The sequence below is a fragment of the Diorhabda carinulata genome, chromosome 11 (assembly GCF_026250575.1).
Source record: "Diorhabda carinulata isolate Delta chromosome 11, icDioCari1.1, whole genome shotgun sequence".
Taxonomy (NCBI): domain Eukaryota; kingdom Metazoa; phylum Arthropoda; class Insecta; order Coleoptera; family Chrysomelidae; genus Diorhabda; species Diorhabda carinulata.
The window spans coordinates 285,001-295,000 of record NC_079470.1 but is presented as its reverse complement, the minus strand read 5'-3'; the positions used below and the strand labels follow the sequence as shown (position 1 = coordinate 295,000).

At 36.7% G+C, this 10,000-nt stretch overlaps 3 non-coding genes across 3 annotated transcripts in view; all 3 read left to right on the top strand.

Moving 5' to 3' along the window:
* Nucleotides 1-4,823: 4,823 nt before the first annotated feature.
* On the top strand, nt 4,824-6,745 carry LOC130899781 (small subunit ribosomal RNA). The gene has a single exon (XR_009060083.1). It is a non-coding gene; the product is annotated as a small subunit ribosomal RNA (ribosomal RNA).
* Nucleotides 6,746-7,856: 1,111 nt separating this feature from the next.
* On the top strand, nt 7,857-8,012 carry LOC130899797 (5.8S ribosomal RNA). Its single transcript, XR_009060096.1, has one exon. It is a non-coding gene; the product is annotated as a 5.8S ribosomal RNA (ribosomal RNA).
* Nucleotides 8,013-8,723: 711 nt separating this feature from the next.
* Nucleotides 8,724-10,000, top strand: part of LOC130899791 (large subunit ribosomal RNA) — a 4,057-nt gene continuing 2,780 nt past the window's right edge. The window contains exon 1 of the ribosomal RNA XR_009060092.1: nt 8,724-10,000. This exon is cut by the window's right edge and continues 2,780 nt beyond it. This is a non-coding gene — a ribosomal RNA (large subunit ribosomal RNA).

The following is a 10,000-nucleotide window of genomic DNA, read 5'->3' as shown; positions in this document are numbered from 1 at the left end:
TTTTAGTGTGGATGGAAAAATCTTCATAATACCCATCAGAAGGTGTCCCAGGTGTGCATCGCTTCACACAACCGAAACTAACATACATCTATTTCTTTATTTTTGGACAAGTACCTATTATATCGAGCGGAATATAAATTCACAATACTTTTTTCCCTTTGTTTCACTATTTTTATACAACTTTTATATGTTACACCCCGAACGGCTTCTACATACTAAACACCTTCATTCAATTTTCACAATTCATCTTTTTCGACAAGTTCCTATATCGAGCGGAATCTAATTTCCTAATACTTTGCTTTTCATAATTATTACTATTTTCATACAACTTTTATATAATACACCTCGTACGTTCATACATCGAGCGGCCATCTAATTTCATAATACTTTTTTCCGTTATTGTTAATATTTTCATAACACTTTTATATAATATACCTCGAACGGCTTCTACATAAAAAAAATTTCCATTCAATTTACACAATTCAACTTTTTCGACAAGTTCCTATATCCTGCCGACCAGACACCAAACTTAATACGGTTTTATAGACACTAGCGCCCTCTGCCGGCCAGTCACCGAACTTAACACGGTTTAATAGACACTAGCGCCCTCTGCCGGCCAGAAGACAAACTAAACACCGTTTTATAGACACTAGCGCCCTCTGCCGGCCAGTCACCAAACTTAGGTAATTTCCTAATACTTTGCTTTTCATAATTATTACTATTTTCATACAACTTTTATATAATACACCTCGTACGTTCATACATCGAGCCACCATCTAATTTCATAATACTTTTTTCCGTTATTGTTAATATTTTCATAACACTTTTATATAATATACCTCGAACGGCTTCTACATAAAAAAAATTTCCATTCAATTTACACAATTCAACTTTTTCGACAAGTTGCTATATCCTGCCGACCAGACACCAAACTTAATACGGTTTTATAGACACTAGCGCCCTCTGCCGGCCAGTCACCGAACTTAACACTGTTTTATAGACACTAGCGCCCTCTGCCGGCCAGTCACCGAACTTAACACGGTTTAATAGACACTAGCGCCCTCTGCCGGCCAGAAGACAAACCAAACACAGATTTATAGACACTAGCGCCCTCTGCCGGAGAGACGACAAACTAAACACCTTTTTATAGACACTAGCGCCCTCTGCCGGCCAGTCACCGAACTTAACACGGTTTAATAGACACTAGCGCCCTCTGCCGGCCAGAAGACAAACTAAACACAGTTTTATAGACACTAGCGCCCTCTGCCGGCCAGACGACAAACTGAACACGGTTTTATAGACACTAGCGCCCTCTGCCGGTCAGTCACCAAACTTAGGTAATTTCGTAATACTTTGTTTTTCATAATTATTACTATTTTCATAAAACTTTTATATAATACACCTCGTACGTTCATACATCGAACGGCGATCTAATTTCATAATACTTTTTTTCTTTATCGTTAATATTTTCATAACACTTTTATGTCATACACCTCGGACGACTTCTACATACAAAACATCTCCATTCAACTTCACAAATCATCTTTCTCGACAAGTTCCTATATCGAGCGGAATTAAATTTCATAATACTTGTTTTTCATTATTATTTCTATTTTCATACAACTTTTATATAATACACCTCGTACGTTCATACATCGAGCGGCGATCTAAATTCATAATACTTTTTTTCCTTATTGTTAATATTTTCATAACACTTTTATGTGATAGATACACCTCGGACGGCTTTTAAATACAAAACATCTCCACTCAATTTTCACAAATCATCTTTTTCGACAAATTGCTATATCGAGCGGAATTTAATTTCATAATACTTGTTTTTCATTATTATTTCTATTTTCATACAACTTTTATATAATACACCTCGTACGTTCATACATCGAGCGGCGATCTAAATTCATAATACTTTTTTTCCTTATTGTTAATATTTTCATAACACTTTTATGTCATACACCTCGGACGGCTTTTAAATACAAAACATCTCCACTCAATTTTCACAAATCATCTTTCTCGACAAATTGCTATATCGAGCGGAATTTAATTTCATAATACTTGTTTTTTATTATTATTTCTATTTTCATACAACTTTTATATAATACACCTCGTACGTTCATACATCGAGCGGCGATCTAATTTCATAATACTTTTTTTCCTTATGGTTAATATTTTCATAACACTTTTATGTCATACACCTCGGACGACTTCTACATACAAAACATCTCCATTCAACTTCACAAATCATCTTTCTCGACAAGTTCCTATATCGAGCGGAATTAAATTTCATAATACTTGTTTTTCATTATTATTTCTATTTTCATACAACTTTTATATAATACACCTCGTACGTTCATACATCGAGCGGCGATCTAATTTCATAATACTTTTTTTCCTTATTGTTAATATTTTCATAACACTTTTATGTCATACACCTCGGACGGCTTTTAAATACAAAACATCTCCACTCAATTTTCACAAATCATCTTTCTCGACAAATTGCTATATCGAGCGGAATTTAATTTCATAATACTTGTTTTTCATTATTATTTCTATTTTCATACAACTTTTATATAATACACCTCGTACGTTCATACATCGAGCGGCGATCTAATTTCATAATACTTTTTTTCCTTATTGTTAATATTTTCATAACACTTTTATGTCATACACCTCGGACGGCTTTTAAATACAAAACATCTCCACTCAATTTTCACAAATCATCTTTCTCGACAAATTGCTATATCGAGCGGAATTTAATTTCATAATACTTGTTTTTCATTATTATTTCTATTTTCATACAACTTTTATATAATACACCTCGTACGTTCATACATCGAGCGGCGATCTAATTTCATAATACTTTTTTTCCTTATTGTTAATATTTTCATAACACTTTTATGTCATACACCTCGGACGGCTTTTAAATAAAAAACATCTCCACTCAATTTTCACAAATCATCTTTCTCGACAAATTGCTATATCGAGCGGAATTTAATTTCATAATACTTGTTTTTCATTATTATTTCTATTTTCATACAACTTTTATATAATACACCTCGTACGTTCATACATCGAGCGGCGATCTAAATTCATAATACTTTTTTTCCTTATTGTTAATATTTTCATAACACTTTTATGTCATACACCTCGGACGGCTTTTAAATACAAAACATCTCCACTCAATTTTCACAAATCATCTTTCTCGACAAATTGCTATATCGAGCGGAATTTAATTTCATAATACTTGTTTTTTATTATTATTTCTATTTTCATACAACTTTTATATAATACACCTCGTACGTTCATACATCGAGCGGCGATCTAATTTCATAATACTTTTTTTCCTTATTGTTAATATTTTCATAACACTTTTATGTCATACACCTCGGACGGCTTTTAAATACAAAACATCTCCACTCAATTTTCACAAATCATCTTTCTCGACAAATTGCTATATCGAGCGGAATTAAATTTCATAATACTTGTTTTTCATTATTATTTCTATTTTCATACAACTTTTATATAATACACCTCGTACGTTCATACATCGAGCGGCGATCTAATTTCATAATACTTTTTTTCCTTATTGTTAATATTTTCATAACACTTTTATGTCATACACCTCGGACGGCTTTTAAATACAAAACATCTCCACTCAATTTTCACAAATCATCTTTCTCGACAAATTGCTATATCGAGCGGAATTTAATTTCATAATACTTGTTTTTCATTATTATTTCTATTTTCATACAACTTTTATATAATACACCTCGTACGTTCATACATCGAGCGGCCATCTAATTTCATAATACTTTTTTTCCTTATTGTTAATATTTTCATAACACTTTTATGTGATAGATACACCTCGGACGGCTTCTAAATACAAAACATGTAATTTCATAATACTTCTTTTTAATATTCACAATACATCTTTTATATATTTTCACTATACATCTTTATTAATGTTAATGTAGAAGGCGTACCGTTGTACAGCGCACATATATGTGTGGTGTATCGAAGTTGACGTCTCGTTAAATTTTAATAAACTCGTTATAATTTACGTAAAGACGTTGTTTCGGTCATTCCACATCGGTGGATTATATAGTTTTCTGAAAGGGTCCCCGTTCTCCTCCAATATATTAACGTATATTGCTAGCGGTTCCCTTTTTAGATATTATATCAATTTATCCACAAATTAAATATCTATTGCGAGATCGCGAATTTAGCTAGCGTTCTATCGTGAGCGATTCATATGCGATCGTCTATGAAAAATATATATTATATTACACTTTTATATATATAATATACACAATATTTGCGATAACTCTCATTATTCCGTGCGAGAATAAAAATTTCGTTCATTATTACCTAATGTATAAACCATGTCGCTTACAATCTAGCGAAGGGTAGAGATAATGTCGAAATTGTAGCCCGGTCGACGTAATCATCTAATTTTTCTCATTTCGATTAAATTTAGATAGATTTATAGTCGATTCGGTGAAATTTTATAAAATAAGAAAAAATATAAATAAAGCGTGGCGCTGAAAATTATATATTTTCAATAATAAGCGCAGCAAACACGCAAAAGAAAAAGTAAATAACAATGTGTTTATACACGGAATATAGATGATTATTATATTATGTATAAATATAAAGTATATATGTAATATAAAAAACATCATCATAATTTATCCTCTTTTGGATATTGTTATTAAAACTTTTTCGATAATAGTTTTTTATTATAAAATATATATATATATATAATAATAATAGTAATAATATATATTATATATATTATAAAACACAGTTCCCTGGTTGATCCTGCCAGTAGTCATATGCTTGTCTCAAAGATTAAGCCATGCATGTCTCAGTACAAGCCAAATTAAGGTGAAACCGCGAAAGGCTCATTAAATCAGTTATGGTTCCTTAGATCGTACCCACATTTACTTGGATAACTGTGGTAATTCTAGAGCTAATACATGCAAACAGAGTTCCGACCGGAGACGGAAGGAGCGCTTTTATTAGATCAAAACCAATCGGTGGCGGGCTTGCTCGTCATCGTACAATTTGGTGACTCTGAATAACTTTTCGCTGATCGCACGGTCTCGCACCGGCGACGCATCTTTCAAATGTCTGCCTTATCAACTGTCGATGGTAGGTTCTGCGCCTACCATGGTTGTAACGGGTAACGGGGAATCAGGGTTCGATTCCGGAGAGGGAGCCTGAGAAACGGCTACCACATCCAAGGAAGGCAGCAGGCGCGCAAATTACCCACTCCCGGCACGGGGAGGTAGTGACGAAAAATAACGATACGGGACTCATCCGAGGCCCCGTAATCGGAATGAGTACACTCTAAACCCTTTAACGAGGATCAATTGGAGGGCAAGTCTGGTGCCAGCAGCCGCGGTAATTCCAGCTCCAATAGCGTATATTAAAGTTGTTGCGGTTAAAAAGCTCGTAGTCGAATCTGTGTCCCACGCCGCTGGTTCATCGTACGCGGTGTTAACTGGCGTGTCGTGGGACGTCCTGCCGGTGGGCTTAGCTCGCAAGGGCGGCCCAACTCAATCCCGCCGCGGTGCTCTTGACTGAGTGTCGAGGTGGGCCGGCACGTTTACTTTGAACAAATTAGAGTGCTTAAAGCAGGCCAAAATTTTGCCTGAATACTGTGTGCATGGAATAATGGAATAGGACCTCGGTTCTATTTTGTTGGTTTTCGGAACCCCGAGGTAATGATTAATAGGAACGGATGGGGGCATTCGTATTGCGACGTTAGAGGTGAAATTCTTGGATCGTCGCAAGACGGACAGAAGCGAAAGCATTTGCCAAAAACGCTTTCATTGATCAAGAACGAAAGTTAGAGGTTCGAAGGCGATCAGATACCGCCCTAGTTCTAACCATAAACGATGCCAGCTAGCGATCCGCCGACGTTCCTCCGATGACTCGGCGGGCAGCTTCCGGGAAACCAAAGCTTTTGGGTTCCGGGGGAAGTATGGTTGCAAAGCTGAAACTTAAAGGAATTGACGGAAGGGCACCACCAGGAGTGGAGCCTGCGGCTTAATTTGACTCAACACGGGAAACCTCACCAGGCCCGGACACCGGAAGGATTGACAGATTGAGAGCTCTTTCTTGATTCGGTGGGTGGTGGTGCATGGCCGTTCTTAGTTGGTGGAGCGATTTGTCTGGTTAATTCCGATAACGAACGAGACTCTAGCCTGCTAACTAGGCGTATTTCGACATCCCAAAGGCCCGTCGGTATTGAGTTTCGGCTCTTGCCGTTCGCGGTTTTTACTGTCGGCGTACAAATAATTCTTCTTAGAGGGACAGGCGGCTTCTAGCCGCACGAGATTGAGCAATAACAGGTCTGTGATGCCCTTAGATGTTCTGGGCCGCACGCGCGCTACACTGAAGGAATCAGCGTGTCCTCCCTGGCCGAGCGGCCCGGGTAACCCGCTGAACCTCCTTCGTGCTAGGGATTGGGGCTTGCAATTGTTCCCCATGAACGAGGAATTCCCAGTAAGCGCGAGTCATAAGCTCGCGTTGATTACGTCCCTGCCCTTTGTACACACCGCCCGTCGCTACTACCGATTGAATGATTTAGTGAGGTCTTCGGACTGAGCGCGGTGGCGTTTCGGCGTCGCCGATGCTTCGGAAAGATGACCAAACTTGATCATTTAGAGGAAGTAAAAGTCGTAACAAGGTTTCCGTAGGTGAACCTGCGGAAGGATCATTACAGAGTATTTGTTCGTTTTTAAACAAAAAAAAAAAAAACGAAATCAAGTCTGTATTAATTGTAAAAGAGAATTTTCTTCTACAAAATTATCGAACTCTTCAAAAGAAATTTATATATGTTATAAATTATATATATATATATATATATATATATATTATAGATGTATATATATTGAAATCTTTTTTTAATTTTTACAAAATTCGAACAAGTTTCGAATAAAATTAAAAAAAAAAAGATAAATATAATTCATACGTCTATAAAAATATATTTACATATATAAATTTTTCCAATAAAAATATAACGAAAAATTTTTATCATAGTTTATAGAAGGCGTCGACGACGATGACGACACAACAATAACAACATATGTATTATTATATATTATAACGATTGACGGAACGATCATTAACAAAATTTCTTGTTAACTAAAAACGTTCTGATAAAGAATCGTTATTATAATAAACGAAAAATATATAGTTTATTGAAACGTCGTCTGTTGTCGTGTGTGTGTCTATATTTTTATGGATAAATTTTATTTCGTTTATTATATTATTACTTAAGTTTTTTATCGTTTGAAGGTAATACAAGAAAATATCGACAAGATTATATGTGATGATTATGTTATTGAGACATTTTCATCCGGGTACCTAAACGAAATTTAAGCACATGTCGATTCTATCGATATGTATAAAAATTCGTTTTAGAAATAATATTTTATGTATTATTTCGAAGGTGTTCGAAGATTTACGCCCGACCGTCGAAATTTGTATAAAACTTTCAAGATAAAAAAAAAACTGTAATAATATAAAGAGGAGGAATATATCGTGCGAGATATCTGTCTATGCGCGCCTCGTTTGTAATAAAACATGTGCAGCGGTTAAAATTTATCAGATATATCAAAGTACGATATTATAATTTCTCTAAAAGTTTCGAATAATTACCATTTATTATAATATATATATATATATATATATATATATATAAAAAATGTCGTTATATAAATTTTCTATACGCGTATAAGATATTATAATAATATTATTAATTTAATAATAATCAAATATTAAAAATACGACGAATAGAATATGAGAAAACGACATAATAATAAAATGATTACCCTGAACGGTGAATCACTTGGCTCGTGGGTCGATGAAGAACGCAGCTAATTGCGCGTCAACTTGTGAACTGCAGGACACATGAACATCGACATTTCGAACGCACATTGCGGTCCTCGGATACTCGTTCCCGGACCACTCCTGACTGAGGGTCGTATCAATTTAAAAGACTGCTTAGAATTTAAAATTTTTCTATTTATTAAAGAAAAATAATGCCTAAGCGTGTTGGATGTGAAACAATAACGCACACTAATTAAGAAAAAACACATGCACATACAAACTTGTGCGTATTTTTTTTTGTATTTGTGCGGCATCCTAAAGTGCGAAAAGCAGCGTAAATTTTTATAGAAAAAGTTACGCAATTTTTGAACACAACCCGCTATACCATAAATTAATCGTGTATTTATATGAAATACATAAAATTTGTTTGGTAGAGAGTTATATTTATATATAATATATATATATATTATACATATATACGACGTATATATAGTCGATAAATAAGTGTGTGTATATATAATATATTTATGATAAAATGATAACGCGGTCGTCGTGTCCGAGAGAAATAATAAAGTTTCGAAGACTGGACGTCTGACCAGTGTTTTATTTATATCATTTATACACACGGTATATCGACAAAATATATGAATTATATATATTAAAAATATTATATATGTATAAAGGCTGGTGGTGTGTTGCTGATGCTGATGCTGATGCTGATGCTGATGCTGATGCTGATGCTGATGCTGCTGCTGCTGCTGCCGACTCTTTAATAAAAACAAATAATGTTATATTTCATATGAGAGATGATTATGATAGTTTGGCGAATTGTATTTAAATATTATACGAGATATATTATAATATATCGACCTCAGAGCAGGTGAGATTACCCGCTGAATTTAAGCATATTACTAAGCGGAGGAAAAGAAACTAACTAGGATTCCCTCAGTAGCTGCGAGCGAACAGGGAAAAGCCCAGCACCGAATCCCGTGGTCGATATCGGCCACCGGGAAATGTGGTGTTAGGGAGGATCCGTTTATCACGAGATCGTGCGGCGCGTCCAAGTCCTTCTTGAACGGGGCCACAGCCCATAGAGGGTGCCAGGCCCGTAGCGACCGTTGCCGATTGCGTGAGGATCTCTCCTGAGAGTCGGGTTGCTTGAGAGTGCAGCCCTAAGTGGGTGGTAAACTCCATCTAAGGCTAAATATGACCACGAGACCGATAGCGAACAAGTACCGTGAGGGAAAGTTGAAAAGCACTTTGAAGAGAGAGTTCAAGAGTACGTGAAACCGTTCAGGGGTAAACCTGAGAAACCCGAAAGGTCGAAAGAGGAAATTCATTCGCGTTTCGATAATTGAAGTTGAACGTTTGTATGACGGATATTGTTTGTGTTTCGGCATATTACAATAAATCGCGTTTTACGTTTTTCTAATCGATATCGAACGCGTGCACTTTTCCTCTAGTAGGACGTCGTGATCCGTTGGGTGTCTGTCTAAGACTCGAGGTGGTAGACCACTTGATTTTATTCGAATTCATGGGGACCCTCGATGTTCCGACAGACTCGCTCGACGGTAGAAATATGGCGCGGGGCCGCTAGATTAATTAGCGTTCGGCCCGTAGCAAGAGCGTTTCGTGTTTGACGGTAATCGGACATAATGCCGATTCTGTCCCGGAACGACTGTTGGTTACGGTGTTCTCGAACAGACCTCGTTTTGAAACGCCGATCAACGACGCTATCGATTTGGGTAATTTCAGGACCCGTCTTGAAACACGGACCAAGGAGTCTAGCATGTGCGCGAGTCATTGGGAAATAACTAAACCTAAAGGCGTAATGAAAGTAAAGGTTTACCTCGCGTAGACCAAGGGAGGATAAGCGATTTGCAAATAAAAATTGTAAACGCTTCGCACTCCCGGGGCGTCTCGTTCTCATTACGAGAAGAGGCGCACCAAGAGCGTACACGCTGGGACCCGAAAGATGGTGAACTATGCCTGGTCAGGACGAAGTCAGGGGAAACCCTGATGGAGGTCCGTAGCGATTCTGACGTGCAAATCGATCGTCGGAACTGGGTATAGGGGCGAAAGACTAATCGAACCATCTAGTAGCTGGTTCCCTCCGAAGTTTCCCTCAGGATAGCTGGCGCTC